General features: G+C 43.2%; 1 long non-coding RNA gene across 5 annotated transcripts in view; it reads left to right on the top strand.

Moving 5' to 3' along the window:
* The window catches only part of LOC120367756 (uncharacterized), a 394,209-nt gene that overhangs the window by 233,819 nt on the left and 147,262 nt on the right, over nt 1–13,128 (top strand). The window contains exon 5 of one of the 5 annotated variants that reach the window (XR_012517012.1): nt 12,513–12,569. The exons of the other annotated variants lie outside the window; for them this stretch is intronic. This is a non-coding gene — a long non-coding RNA (uncharacterized LOC120367756). Of the gene's footprint in view, nt 1–12,512; nt 12,570–13,128 lie in introns of those variants that run through there. 5 annotated transcript variants of the gene reach the window in all.

Genomic DNA, 13,128 nt, shown 5'->3' with positions numbered 1-13,128 from the left:
TTATATAAGTGGTTCCAATCCTTTTAACGCCATGGCATATATATAAATTCTAATATTTGTACAGCACAGTAGCATAAGTTGGAGTTGATTTGAAAATGTCTTGCAGGGCTTACTAAAATATTTATGATACCTTTTAAAATTTTATGTAATTATAAGGAAAAATACAAAGTATTAGATAAGACTGTTACATTTTTATAAGCCTAAATAAAACATTTTCAGAATTTTACCTGAGAAACTTGAGTTTGCTTTCATGAACATAACTATTTTATTCAGATTTTATCTTTGAAATGGCTATATATAAATCATTCTTGATTAAGATGTTTTAATAATGACCCCTTTAAATTCTTGGTGTTGAAAACCCAATGAAAATATTTGCCCAAATAAATTACCAAAATATTTTTAAAACATTTTAAAAACAATTCAAACCATTGATATTGTATTGAAAGTACCTAAAGCTCTTCCTTAATTTCACTAAAAAAAGAAATTTGAAATTTCTTGTGGTAGGGCATGGTAGCTCTGTAATGTGTCCACTTGGCTAGTTGGACTGGGTCTCCCAGAAGCCCTTTCTCTATGTGTTTTCAGTAAGGATGGTCTTCAGGAGGCATTTTTGCACGAGATTTGGAAGGTAGAAGTGAAGCAGAAGCTGTTCTGTTTTGTATGCTGGGAAGGTTCAAGTAGGTGCATTTTAAGGCTCACACATGTTGCTTTATCTGTTGGCTCATCTCATTTGCTTAGGGCAGCATCTGGGTCTGGAACTGCTGCACCTTCCCGTGAATCTTCCTTTGGCTTCTCCAGTTCCTGAGCCAGGTGTGTGTTTATGTGTGTAGCTCTGGGACAAAGGGCGTTAGCATCTCCTGCATTACATTCCCTTCATCAAGGCTAGAAACAGAACTGACACTGGTTCCAGGCCATCCTTGTAAGTTACATCTTAACCTTAATCTCTCCTATTTATATGCAAATCCAGCATTAGATGCAAAAATAATAGATTAAGAGAAACTGTTTCACCATGGCCAGGCACCTTGGCTCACACCTGTAACCTCAGCACTTTGAGAGGCCAAAGCAGGTGGATCACATGAGGTCAGGAGTTCGAGACCAGCCTGGATAACATGGTGAAACCCCATCTCTTTGTGTGTGTGTGTGTGTGTGTGGTTTATGGCCATGCTTGCCAGTTTTGATGGGATTAAGAACCCCATCTCTACTAAAAATAAAAAAATTAGTCGGGCGTGGTGGCAGGTGCCTATAGTCCCAGCTACTTGGGAGGCTGAGGTAAGAGAATCGCTTGAACCTGGGAGGCAGAGGTTGCAGTGAGCCCAGATTGCATCACTGCACTCCAGCCTGGGCAATAAGAATGAAACTCTATCTCAAAAAAAAAAAAAAAAAAAAAAAAGAAACTGTTTCATCAGCTCCCACAGTTGCAAAGGTCAAATCCTTGCCTATCTATCTATCTGTCTATCAATCAATCACTTATCTATCTATCTCTATCATCTATTAATCATCTATCTTTTTTTCTATCTAGCTGTATATTTGGATGTCTGGCTATCTTATCCCCTAAAAGTTCTGCTTCTGACTGAACCCTGACTAACACATAGGACAAATAAATTTCAAATCTAAATAAAATGTTACATACCAATTATGTTGAAATTCTAGTGAAGTTTTACTGTGAAAATTAACTGTTAGAACAGTTACCTCTAGCTTGCAGGCCATTCAAGTGTATATTAGTCACAAACAGACAAAAGCTTCAATGGTGGATTAAAGAAACTGCAAATTCTTTGATATTTCTCCCATTTAGAGGTGAGGTCTATTTTCCCTTTTCTTGAATCTAGTCTGGCCTGTGACTTTGGCCAATTGAATAGGTAAGAGTGTTGTTTCCCGTTCTGTTCTTTAAAAGGACTTGGAAGCTTCTGCCTTGGCTTCTTGGTGTCTAAGTTTCTGTATAAAAATCTGACTACCTTGCTGGAGAGACCTTGTAGAGAAGACTTGACTTTGCTTGCAGAGGTAGAGGGGCCCTGGTTAGTCCAGCCATCCAGCCACCCTGTCAAGGTAGTGTTCCTGGGTTTTGGGGTGCAGGGGAGAGCTTAGCTCCCCTGAGAGGACATTTTTCCAGGCTCTTGGTCTCTCACTCACCCAAGAATGAGAGAGGGGACCATGCCGGGTATGGTACACTTGTAAATACTGAACTCCAAAAAGTTTTTGCACAAAGTGATTTATTTAGGAGGAGAAAGAGGAGAGAGAAAAAGGCTTCCACAAAGAGTGTGGAAGGGGACCCAAGTATGGAATCCAAAGGGATGTGGAAGAAGGGGACTTTTAACCTGGGAGGAATTCCCTCTCTCTCCAAGTCCCCTGGCCAATGAAAGGAATTCCTTTAAACTTCCACTGGAGTGATTGACTTTTGATTTTTTCCCGTGCCTGCGAAAATTAAAACAGAAACTGTTAAATCTCTCAGATGGAGAGGCATGGGAGGGGACATGGCACTGGGAAGGTCTTGCCCTTAAAACTACGCCCCTTGTGGACCCAGAAAGAGAACACATTCCCTCATTCCCCCTCCTTAACAGGAACGTTCAACTTCTGTTGGAACACAGGCATCGATTGCTCTTTAACTACTTCCTGCTGAAATGGGGCATAGAAGGGACCCTGCAGTTGAGGTTTTCTTCAGATGGGAGCCTTTTAGGGGTGCAGATTGATCCTGAGGCCCAGGATAGAGCTGATGAGCCAAGGACATTCGGGGTTGTTCAGTGGCAGGATTATTTGTGACTTTATGGTTCTAGAAGAAACAAATGTGACAAGGTGGTTAGAGATGAGAGGCCCAGAGGCCAACAAATATAGAATGTTTATAAACGAGCCTAGGAGAGAATAGAGCCAGGACAGTCAGTTGTTAAACAAGCTTCACGATATGGTTTTTTGAAGGTTTTAGCCCTGTGTTTGATTGACTCTCGAGTTCTTTAACTATGTTTAAAACAACACAACTGGTTTACAAAGTGGCAGCATTTTTCTGGAAAAAGACGGGTTCCCTTCCCACTATGAAAAGGATAATTGGAATTTGAGAGTTATTTTGGTCAGGACAACTTCTTCTCCCACTGCCTGTAGGGGGCAGAGTTGGGGCATCCTGGTAGTCTGAGATGCCCTGGCCATCTCGGCCCCTCTTGGCTCCTGTTGGGGTACAGGGGCTGAGGAGCCCTGGTTGGCACTGGTGGAGGTAGTTGCCACAGGGAGTCCCACAAATGGAGGTAGTCCTGAGGAGGGCTGAGGAGGGTACGGGGTACAGGCCTGACAGAGCTGAGACTTATTCCTTAGGGAAAAGAAAAATTGCAAATGGGGGACCTCACACCATTACCGTCACTCTTACAATACAGGTCTAATTGTAGAATAGTGACGTAATCTATACTTCCCTTTGGAGGCCAGGATTTTCCGTTCAGCAGGGGGCAATTTGGCCACGCTGTTTGGCAGAGGAAAATGAGCGCTTCTTCTTCAAAGATCATGTGTTCAATTGGTCCCAGTTCTCCAGGATACATTTTAATGGGGACTTGAGCTTGGGAAGATTGGTACCCGTCTGAAATCAAACACAGGAATGCCAGTATCCCCGGTTATTTAATTATAGCTGCTTGACCTGAGGCATTCCTTAGGTAAGGTACTGGAAACTGGAGCATCCACCAGTCAGTATCTCAAAGTTTCCGTGTGCCAAAGATGTGTGATTATTTTTTTCGGGGGGCCTCCCATGTATTGGATTCCAGTGACCATTATAGAGGCATGAAGGGCTGCTGGGTTGAGTGGTTCATACCAGCGAGGCCAGTGAGGCTTAGGAGATGGGTACCAATATTCCCCAGCAAAAGTCCAATTTACACAGACCAAATTATAAAACTGCCCTAGAAGGGTAAACTTTTACGGAGGGGCCATTAGAGCACACAGTTTAAAGAAGGCAGGCCACATGGCTGAGGACAGAACAATACCCTCAGGACCCTGGCCCCCTCCCCCAACCCATTTTCCATACAGGAAAATGCCCTTAGGGTTGTGAGGCCTGCCATGAACTATTTGGGCCCTGGAACCGGTTTAACTATGATCTTCTAGATGGAAAAGTTTCGTCATAGAGAGAGAGCCAATCCTAAGCAAGACAAATTATACAGAAAACACAAAGTCCCATAGCCTTCAACTTCTGAATTTCCCCAATTCAAGCCTGACTCCACCAAGGATTTGGGCCAGTAACCTTGCAGCCGCCAGCCCCCCACCTTAACCCCTTCACCGTTTGGCCACCTGTGCTAAAGCAAGGCAGAAAGCTTTCTTAAGCCTTATCTGAATGAGACTGCTGCACCCTGGGCAGTGTGGCTGTCTAAACGCCGGGCGGCAGCCATTTTCTTCCTTCAGCTGGTGCCCGGAGAGGAAAAAACTGCTTGCTGCTGTGATTTGAAAAGCCGGGCTTGGGTCACACAAGCTGCCAGACTGGCCGTGAGTTCCGGGAACAGTGCCCTGCCCCCACAGCTTTTGGTCCACCATGTTGACCCTGCCAGAACCATGTGCACGCTGGGGCCACCCCCGAAGCCTCTGCCTCTCCAGCTGCTGCCCACACAGGGACCCAGCGCTGGCAGATGAACGCCCAAGGGGAGCCTTTTTACACTGCTATGTGCTGGAGGGGAAGGCTTGCCCTGCCCCTTGTGGCATCCTGTTCTGCCATGATGCTGGGACCATGTGCACACCCTGGGCCCCTGTTTCACTGCTGTCTCCATCTAGGGAACGTCAGAGAGTCTTGACAGGCTGTCCCACAGGCCACCAGGCTCCCCAGCTCCCTGCAGGTTTGGGCTATACCTCACCCCCTCCCTGCTGTTTTTCTCCAGCCTGCAGTGCCAGCAACAGCGGCCGCGGGCACATACCTGGGCCCACCCGCAGGCCTGAGCCATGGTTTCCCAGGCTGGCAAGGAACAAAAGCACCCAGGGGAGTGCTCACCTGCTCCGCCCCACAGGCTCCGTCGGGTTTTTGACCCAGAGATAACAGCTGGAGGATAGAGAAGGAGCAGAAAGCAGAAGACTGTGCCTTTAATTCTGGCTGGCCCGAGCCTCTTAAACATGGGCTGGGCCATGCCCCCAAAGCTGGGCACTGCTCCAATGTTCTTAAAAAGACGAACAGAATGGGGCCGGTTTTACCTACAATTCGAAGTCTTCTCCTGGCTGTAACCCACTCCTGGCTGGCTCACCACGAATGTTCCTGGGTTTTGGGGTGCAGGGAAGCACTTAGCTCCCCCGAGAGGATGTTTTTCCAGGCTCTTGGTCTCTCACTCACCCAAGAATGGGACAGGGGACCACACTGGGTGCCGTACGCTTGTAAAGTAAATATCAGACCCCAAAAAGTTTTTGCAGAAAGTGATTTATTTAGGCAGAGAGAGAAAAAAATGAGAGAAAAAGCCGTCCACGAAAAGCGTGGAAGGGGACCCACGTATGAAATCCAAAGGGATATGGAAGAAGGGGACTTAGAACCTGGGAAGAATTCCCTCCCTCTCCAAGTCCCCAGGCCAATAAAAGGAATTCCTTTAAACTTCCACTGGAGTGATTGACTTTTAAATTTTTTCCCACACCCACGAAAATTAAAATGGAAACCGTTAAATCTCCTAGATGAAGAGGCATGGGAGGGGGGCATGGCACTGGAAAGTTCTTGCCCTTAAAACTCTGCCCCCTTGTGGACCCAGAAAGAAAATACACTTCCTCAATAGCAATTATATGAGAAAAGCTCCAGCCCAGCCCAGCCACCACCTGAATAATACCAAGTATATGTACTTCAAATGGAGCAAAAGAACTACTCAGTCAAGTCCTGCCCAATGTCCTGACTCGGAAGATAATGAGAGATAATGAAATGATTGTTGTTTTAAGCCTCTGTGTTTTGAGGTAGCTTATCACACAGCAATGGATAACAGAACAGTGTTTAATATACATATGAAGACAGGTATTTAGGACAACTGCCTGGATTAGCACTTACCAGGAGTCCCCTTTCCATATCTCTCTACCCCATGCTGCATTTTGGGTTGCATTCCTTGCTCCTTAGTCACCCGGAGCACCCCAATCCCCTGGAGCTCCATGAGCCCTTTGGATTCAGAGAGCAGGGGTTTGCCCTGCAGTGCCTGCTGAAGTAGATCTCCAGGCAGTAGAGCACCTTGGCCATGCACAGTGCATCCGGCAGAGCAGTGAGGGCTTCATTTTGCTCATTGCACTCAGTATCTCCAGGAACTCTGGGGCTCTCTGTCAAACCTTGCTCTGCTCCATCCTCCCCCCAAGGAGCCTTGGATAAGGCTTCTAACAGCCTGGAGGCTCCGGGCAGCCAGGCCCTGCCAGACTGCCCTGGGGGCCAAGGGGATTAATATCTCACAGCACATCTGTAACTGATTCTTGGCATTCCAGGGAGTCTGGCACAACTGTAAGCAGCTCTGAATTAAATCAAGCTTCTTAATTTGTGCGGCTCACATTTTTTAAAGTCTTACTAATTTTTTATTTGTTTGATTACCCCCTTTCTATGTCTTTTATTACCTATTTAATTGTGCCCTTTTTTTGAAACCCTAACTTGGTCATGATTGTTGTGCTAATCAGCTGCCTTTGCTTTCAGATCCATTTCCTGCCTTTCTCTTATTCTATTCTGTATTACAGCCAACCACATTTCCAGGCTCCCTTGTCCTCTGCTGTCTAGGTGAGGTTAGTCAGTGAAAGACATTGGTGGAAGTTTGGATGCTGCTTCTTCTAGCATCTCTGGTGGTGGCTGTGTCTCCTCCATGACTCCAGCTCCCACTAGGGGACACTTACTTCATGGTTTTAGTGTTGCCCAGTGGCCTGGTTTCTGGGCCTTGTTTCTGCAGCCCAGGGAGAGTAGCAGCAGCCTGCTGTTTTTAGTGTCTAGGATGGTTGTCACTCTTTTCCATGTTTGACTTCTCTGTGCTTCCATGACCCATCTAAGTCATTAAATTCCCTCTGTCAAAAAGACTTAGGTTCCTGTTTCATGACTGGATGCTGACTGATGATGCTATTACCATTGTAACTATTATAATTGTTATTGTTTTTATTATTTTACACTGTCAATGCCTGCTCAAATTTACTCATGTGTTTTCAAATTAATGTGATCACCTTGCATTTTGCATTCCACTTCTTTATTTTTGGTTGTTTTTTTCATTTTTCAATATATCCTTAATATTTATTTCTATAAGGATCTGTGTTCTAGATAACTTACAGATTCAAAATTTTTAAATACGGCTTTTTGTCATTTATTTAAGATCTTTATCCAAGAAGAAATGAGAAGATGAACAGTTAGAGGCCAGGATTACCTACCACAATTCAGGTCGACATTAATTTTGTGGTTTAATTAATTCTATAAATTCTCTTTTGCATATGAATACAAGGTTCCTCCCTCCTTGTACTCACACATCTACCTCTTCTAGGAGTTGCTTTGGGATCCACAAAGAAGTTGGGGTGGTCCAGTACTCATAAGCCAACAAACTTTAAAGGAGAGTCGAATACACATTTTCAAAACAAAAGGACTGAAACGAGTTGAAATAGACATACAAAAAGAGATTCAAGTGTCCATTTTAAAAGGAGGAGATTCCTTGAAGAAGTAGGGAAATATGAGGTTGAAAGACTCTGAAGAGGTTGTGATAGTTGTTAAAGGGAGTAGAACATTGAAACATTTTTGTCTGTTCCATCTTAATTTTTAAAAATGATCGCATAGAATTTGGCCAATTATGGAGGGGCTAATTGCATCATTATCAATGAGCAGTAAACTTTCTTGGTCTTTTATTTGGAAAATGTATTTATTTTACTTTCAGTTTTGAACGAGACTTAGCTGGTGCAATGGACTAAATTGTGTTCCTCCAGAATTCGTATATTGAAGCTCTAATGCCCAATGTGACTGTATTTGGAGACGGGGCCTTTAATGAGGTAATTAAGGTTAAATAAGGTCATAAGGATGAGGCTTAGCCCAATATCACTGTTCTTATCAGAAGAGACACCTGGGATACATTTGCATACAGACGAGGTCACAGGAAGACGCTGCAAGAAGACCCGGAAGGCTCTACAAGCCAAGGAGAAACCAAACCTACTGACACTTTGATCTTTGACTTCTGGGCTCCATAACTGTGAAAAATAAGCTTCTGTTGTTTAAGCCACCTAGTTTGAGTTTGAGGTATTTTGTTATGGCAGCCCTAGGAAACTAAATACAGCTGGGTATAAAATTCTAGGTTGATGATTTTTGCTTTTATAGTATTTTGAGAGTTGTGTCTTTGAAGCTCTGCAGTTGCATTACATTGTGTCTTGCTTTGGATTTGTTTCATTCAAGCTTTATTTATCCTTCCTGGAATTCATTGTGATTTTTGAACTCCAAGATTCAAATGTTTTCATCGTTGATGAAAACATTTCAGCCATTTTCTCTCCAAGTATTGCCCCTGTCTTATTTTCCTCTATTTCACATTCTTGTAATTAAATCTGTTGGTTCCCCTCATTCCATCTTCCATCTCCCTTAATCTTCCATATTTTCCAGATCTTTATATCTCTGTGCCTTTTGAGTAATGTCCTAAAATCTGTTTTCCAGTTTATAAATTCTCTTGCTTTATCAAATCTGCTATTTAACCTACTTTTTAAGTTTTTCATTTCCTTGAACATATACCTATGTGAATAAGTGGGTTTTTACTTAGACCACCCTTTCATGTAGAATATGGGATTTGAAGGCTCCTACTTTCTATGCAACGTTCTCAGTTCCAATTTCCTGCCCACTTGGGCCCAATGCTTATCTCATGTTTCCACATGAGCATGAAATCCCAAGCCCTTGGGTGAACAGAATTAATAATCACTGGCTAGGCACAGTGGCTCAGACCTGTAATCCCAGCACTTTGGGAGGCTGAGGTGGGTGGATCAGGAGGGCAGGAGTTTGAGACCAGACTAGTCAATATGGTGAAGACACATCTCTACTAAAAGTACAAAAAAAAAAAAAACGAGGATGGTGGCATGTGCCTGTAGTTCCAGCTGCTTGGGAGGCTGAGGCAAGATAATTGCTTAAACCTGGGAGGCGGAGGTTGCAGTGAGCCAAGATCACGCCATTGCACTCCAGCCTGGGTGACAGAGTGAGACTCCATCTCAAAAAATAATAATAAATAATAATCACCCCCTTCCACCTCCATAGCACAGCTACATCATGAGCTGACACCTTGAAACATTGTTCTGTTTTCAATTATCTCTTTGTTTCTGATGTCTGGGTATTCTTCTATCTTGAGGGCTTAAGCATAAATATAAAACATTTTAAATGTTATATTTTATTCAGTATTTCTAGCTTTTTAGTGGTGAGATTTATCTTACTCTCCCATTTTATTAAAACAGAAAGTCTTGGATAATATTTTAATAGTGAGCAAAAAAGCCTCATTATTAGTTTTAGAAAAAGAGAAACAATCTGTGTTGTTCTGGAACCAAGACAAAGTTCTAGAAGATTCTCTCTTGATCCTTAAGCAGCATACAAAAACCAGGTAATTGGCTATGTTCATATTTAGGAGTATGATGGCCAGTGGATCTAAAACCTATCCTATATCTACATCTTGGTGGCCACATTAACCTGACATCAGACAGCAAGAGCAATTATGGAGTTCACTGGAGATCCTTGTGAAGTATGAGTAAAGTTGAAGACAGAGCAAGTGTTAGAAGTTTGAGTTCTAGTCATGGCTCTAGATGGATTCAAAAGGCCAGGGCCCAGTCAATTTACTCATTAACTTATAATCTTAGTTAATTAGATTTTATTAATACAACAATCAAATAATTGTCCAGCACCTACTAAGCCAAATCCTAGAGATATGGAAAAGCAGATAAAGGTTGCTGCTCTCAAAGAACACAGTTCAGTAATGAGACTGACTTGGAATCACCTATCATATAAATTTTGATAGATTATTGTTGAGGTCCAAAGGATGGAGTGGTCAGTTGAATCTTCCTGGGCGAAGATTATTAATTGAGGTCCAAAGGATGGAGTGGTCAATTGAATCTTCCTGGGTGAAGATTATTAATTGAGGTCCAAAGGATGGAGTGGTCAATTGAATCTTCCTGGACGAACTGTAATCAGAAAGTCCCAGGGGTAGTAAATCAGAGTATTAGAGGCCTAAGATACTGCAATCAGATTTATAGAAGGATACTTAAGGTGTGCAGGCTTCTCCATGACTAGCCCCAATGCCTTGGGTGAAACAGATACAAAGATACAGACTTCTTGCATCCTTTCCAGGACATCAGGAGGCTTAGAGCAATATCTGCAAAATGTTGGCGATTGCTGAAATGCAGCCTACAGCATCCATGGGGTCCTGCCCTTCTTCAACCATTCAGTAAATAGCACTCAGTGGAGATTCTGGCTGAGGATACTTGTTTTCAAAACAACAGCCCTGAGCCAACCTTCTTAAGCAGTTCCATATGTTTTCATGGAGAGTTTATGGATTGTGGCCTTCGGAATTCTTTTGTTTATCACTGGGAATTCAAGTCCTGAAAGCTGCTAACTAACCATGAGGTCTGCTGGTTATACAAGCTGTTGGACCTCTTAAGGACTTTGACATAAGGACCACTTTCTGTGAAATAAGAATTAGTGGTTTAAAAAGAGTGCACTTAACAGTATCATGTAAGTATCAGTTTCTGTATGTCATTACTAGCCAGGCTTTTTTTTTTTTTTTTTTTTTTTTAAAACTAGACTATGCTGCCTGTATGTACACTTAAATGAGGCCCTTAAGGGGAAATCTGAGGAATGCCTTCAAACAGAGACTTACAATCAGAAGGATCTTTTTTAAAAAAAAATGAACCACTATCTTCTGCAGACCTAAAACCAAGACGGAAAGGTAGATACTTCCCCACCTGGGCCCCAAAGCAGGGCCCTTCAAAACACTGAAGGCCAGCATTTCCCTGGGCCTTCCTTGTCCTCCCCACCCCCATCAATACCCAGCTTGCAGTGATATTCTTTTACCCTTTACTAATCTAATGCCAAACACATGTAGGATCTATCCTGTTTCCAGGAAAGAGGTTTCCATGAATTGCCTCATCAGCCTTACTAATAGCTACAATTTACGGAGCACTTTGTGCCTGCCCAGCACTTGGTTCCTTTTATACTTGATCTCTTTTCATCCTTTCTTCACAGTAGCCCTATGAGATGGGTGCTATAATTATTTCTCATCTTACGGATAAGGAAACCAAAGCTCAGAGAGTCTGAGCATTTTGCTTAAAGTTGCTTAACAGCTATATCAGCCTGCTGCTTATAATTCAACTACCTGTGTCTGAGGCTATGTGAATTCAGGTCGCCTGACTCAAGGCTCTTAGTCAACGTGCCAGCCTCCCTCCCACTCTCATGGGAAAGATCTACACGTTTCTTACGAGATCTTGCTTGACCTGTAAGGCTCTTTTCCAGCTTGAAAGTACAATGGTTCTTCTCCAGTGTCAGTTGTGTTGCTGTTCATGCTGTTTTCATGTAAAACAATGTAAGAAAGAGGCTGGTAATCTCCCTCCATGAAACAGTTCTTCACACATTTAAAATCATCTATGGCTGATCATAGGTGCTTCTCCAGAGAGTGAACGGTCATGGCTGGTGCAGAAGGGTAACACTCTGGAAAGGCGGATGTGAGACCTGGCAGCTCTGCCTGGGTACACATAGCTTAGGGCTGACAAGTGAGTCAGCAGAAGTGAGCAGACAGTACTGTGTTGAGTTTTAACATGATGAGTCAGCCTTGCTATCTGGCCAGCTTCAGTGCAGCCCCCTAAAGTTTTAACAGAATATTAATTGCCCTTTCACTTCCTGTTTCACACAGCTGGGTGGGATTGCTACCAGCCACACTGTTGAGAAGTTACACATTTTAGCTCAGCCTAGAAAGGTTTCCTGTGGTGGGTGAAATGACAACATGCGCAAAGGTCAAACTCCAGATGTGGGAATCTGACCTTTTCTCCTCTTGGGGAAAACATTGCCTCATTATAATCTCAAAAGATTTTTGGTACAGGTTTAAGGCTAGAGTCTACTGAAAGATCCAAACTCCTCTAACATAGAGGATGCCAGCCTGTTGCATGTAAATTTATCCAAGGCTTTGAGACCACCTACAAAATTCCTGAGCCAAGGGACCAGCCAAAGAGGCAAATGTTTAGGCATATCTGAAGGAGGTAGCTAGACCTAGAAGTTGCTGCTTGCTCCCAGAAGTTGGAAGGCATTTCAAGATGAGGAATGAGTTGTTTCTGGATTGATGCCTTCACTGGCTAGAAATGCCAGCGGGCGGTGGGAAGAGTACATGGCAGGATGATGAGGTGTTTCCCATTCATTCATTCATTTAGTCATCTGTTTATTCATTTTACAAAAATTCTTATCAGATTTGCAAAATTCACTCACAGTACACTCAGAGATGATGAGAAAATGTAACTTAATTTTTTGTATTAGCTGGTGGAATAGTTCCTTCAGATTTCCACCACTGGACCCCAGAGTGGGGATTAAATTTTAGCCCAATCTGGTAAACTTAGTTCCAAGGTAATTATCTAGGCTGAGCTAAAAGTTTCCTTTCATCTTTCAGGTTTCCTCTCCACGCCTCTGCCCCTATGCAAGTTGACCTCTGAGTATGCAGCTGGTAAGAGATGGAAACCCTTGTTGATAAGCTTTGTGGTGCTGTTGGCAGGATGAAGGGATTCTGGACCCTCATGGGTCACTGTGGCAGAGCAGCTGGTGTTATCTGCTCCCTAGACAGGAACCCACTGAAGAATGTGACATTCTTTGATATGCTGGCATTCATTGCTACAGCTCATCATCCCAGCCATCAATCCAGGCCGTCGGGTCCTTGCCCATGGTGGGAAGGTGGAGGAGGAAGCTGGCTGTGTTCTGACCTTGGGCTTTGGCTCTTCCATCAATACTTTCTGTGGGGGAAATGGGGAAAAAATGGCTGCTCAGATGAGATGTGTCAGTAAACTTTTGCTACAGTGATGCTGCAAAACAAACCACCAGTGACCTTCAGTGGCACATAGCATAAACATTTATTTAGCTCAGGGATTTACAATCTTTTTTTTTTTTTTAAATGACCAAATAGTAAATATTTTAGGTATTTCAGGCCATACAGTCTCTGAACTCTGGCCTTGTAGCACAAAAGAAGCCTTAAATGCTATGCAAATGGAGGAACATGACTGTGTTCCAATAAA

Source organism: Saimiri boliviensis, chromosome 3 (assembly GCF_048565385.1).
Source record: "Saimiri boliviensis isolate mSaiBol1 chromosome 3, mSaiBol1.pri, whole genome shotgun sequence".
Classification (NCBI taxonomy): domain Eukaryota; kingdom Metazoa; phylum Chordata; class Mammalia; order Primates; family Cebidae; genus Saimiri; species Saimiri boliviensis.
Note: the sequence above shows the minus strand (reverse complement) of the source record. Positions and strands in the feature narration are given on the sequence as shown.